At 45.7% G+C, this 2,626-nt stretch overlaps 1 long non-coding RNA gene across 1 annotated transcript; it reads left to right on the plus strand.

Moving 5' to 3' along the window:
- Window positions 1-468: 468 nt before the first annotated feature.
- Window positions 469-1,313, plus strand: LOC135370217 (uncharacterized). Its single transcript, XR_010415259.1, has 3 exons — window positions 469-560; window positions 623-732; window positions 818-1,313. It is a non-coding gene; the product is annotated as an uncharacterized LOC135370217 (long non-coding RNA).
- The last annotated feature ends 1,313 nt before the right edge of the window (window positions 1,314-2,626 follow it).

Consider the following 2,626-nt stretch of genomic DNA (forward strand, 5'->3'; position numbering starts at 1 on the left):
GTGTTTGTATATACTTTTGATATTGCGATATCATGAAATGTACGTAATCTCCCTAGCACTCTTTTTAACCACTGGTGGCACGTCGAGCTACATAATGTAGCTCCCCCCCCCCAGTATCATAGCTGTAGCCTTTTGTTTTTGTATGTTATGTGAAATAATACGAAAAGAACAATATTATGCATGGTTTGCGTCGCATAGAAATCTAAGGTTTCATCGTTGGACACCCCGTGAGGACAGGGGTGGTACTGCGAGGAGCGCCGTGCGGGCAAAATGACACGCGCATTTATTCAGGGATACCAAAATATCTTTTAGAATTATCTTTCGCTATAGATAAGACACGTGGCGATAGCAAGGTGTTATCGCCGATAGTGGTCTCACACGTGCGGTTTCCCTCTCTACTGCGAGGGAACCTGGGGCTTATATAACCCGTAGCGGTAGCAGCCCAGAACGAAGAGCCATCCTGTCGACTGGAAGAGCAACATCTATGCAGCGAGCGGAGGACGGGTTCTTTTTCGGCAGCCGACAGATTACGGCAGTGGTCTCCAGCAGGGAACGACAATGTAAGCGAATAATTCCACTTTTCGTTGCTTGTTAACCAGAATATATGGCTCGTATTCTGTAGGGTTGGACAGGAGGTGGGAACCACGTCGGCTTAAGCGTTTCAGTTCTCACAATTTGGCGCCAAACTTTTGGAGCCGACCTGTCAAGCCGTCCAGGGAACACGAGTAGATGGTATAGTCGGCAATTTTCGCTAGCCTTTAAACTTTGTTTTTCTTTAAGTTTTGTTTATTTGCTGTTTCTTTTCTTGCCGCTCAAGAGGAATCCCAGCTCCCTCGACAGTATCGTGGACGAACCTGCGGCACATGACCTACTACAGCAGATGACTTCACTAAGTAAGCCACTGCCGCGACAGCACCTCCTCGGACGTCCCGCTGCGCATGAACTTGACGGTACCGACGCTTTCCAGCCACAGCGACCCCCAGGTCAGAAGACATCCTCATCGACTTGGACGGTTGCCATACGGCCGTCCGGTCACCGACGAGACAGTCCTACACAGACCCGGCCGCAGCTGCTGACTGTCTGCCCTTGGTGACATATCTTGCACTTGTGAGCCCTTTGAAAAGGTGGGAGAGAGTATGGCGATAGCAAGGTGTTATCGCTGATGCCCCTCCCCCTACACGTGCAATTTTCCTTTCTACTGCGAGGGAACCTGAAGCGATGCGTCTTGACTGCAGGTAGCAGCTGACGGATTAAAACTCAGTGGCCTTCTGCAGGGAACGGCGGTGTATGCGAATAAACGTGCTGTTGGTTAACCTGAGCGTTGTGTTCTCTGGGGCTGCGGCTAAACAGGTCGTGGATGGGTACAGGTCATAGGAAGTTTACGGTGCACGCAGGCGACAGTTTTTTTTTTTTTTTTTTTTCGGCGCGATACTCTAGTGGTGGGCACGATACAGGGGGTGGAGAGTAGTACACTGGTTCTAGCGATACCGAAACTACCGTTGTGCCGCAACCAGTCCATTCGGCTCTGCACGAGACTGCTTTTGCTCGCCGCTAGGGTGTCGCGCTGAAGGAAAAGTAAATCGGTTGAGTGTTCTGTACACTTTTGTCTGGACCTGTGCCACGTAGAATTCAAGGAATTCCTACAGACTCCTAACAAGAAATCGGCAATTCTGCTGTGCCCCCTTTGTGGAAGTCCTGAAACGTTTTGCGTAAATGAGCCCCCAGTATAACGCGAAGGTACCGTAGAGGTCTTAACCAGAGTACGGGACAAGAACTTATCGCAGTTTCATAAAGTTCGGATTTTCTTTGTGTAGAAGTCAACCTGGAAAAACATCTAATACGATGTCTCTTCGATCAAACAATGTGCCATATTTGCTTATAACACACTACATTCACTAGATTTCCGGCTTTGTGCAACGCCGCGAAATGTGAGGTGCTAAAGGGAATGCTTCTATTATCAGCAACCATAGACCTATATCTCTATCCCTTGTCGCGCAGTTTTCAAAAGTAAATCACATGAATCTCTTGGCTAAATTAAATAGTTACGGTATCTGTGGACTTCCATTACGTTTAATTAAAAGCTACCTTGAAGGCAGACTAGTGATTGTTAGGTATAATAAATTGTCACCTCCCTCAGTTAAACATCGGAGGTATACAGGGCTCAATTTTGGTCATCTTTTATATTTTGAAAACAATTATACCTCCCGTGGCATATTTAGCATACAGCAGTATTTTTGTACGCCGATGACACAACTCTACTTATCACAAGCAAAGATGAATCTGAATTTATACATAATTTACAAAGTGACATAAAACGCTTGTTTCAATGGTGTAGCGTCAATCAATTACGTTTAAACGCGAATAAGACCATCTACATTGCTTTCCATTCCCTTCGGCGAAATCTAGCCCTTTCCACTCCGTTATCTATACTTGGTACTCCTCTTAGATTTAATCGCGAAGCAAAATTTCTGGGAGTAAGTCTTATCTTGTTTTGTTCATCACCTCGTCTTCACCCCGAACTCAGCAAAAATGATATATACGTCCGTGATACGTAAGCAAGGTTAAGTTATAATTTTCTTGTAATACCATCATTTATTTATGTTTAAAGTCATCAAACTTGTTACTT

The sequence above is a fragment of the Ornithodoros turicata genome, chromosome 10, assembly GCF_037126465.1.
Source record: "Ornithodoros turicata isolate Travis chromosome 10, ASM3712646v1, whole genome shotgun sequence".
Lineage (NCBI taxonomy): Eukaryota > Metazoa > Arthropoda > Arachnida > Ixodida > Argasidae > Ornithodoros > Ornithodoros turicata.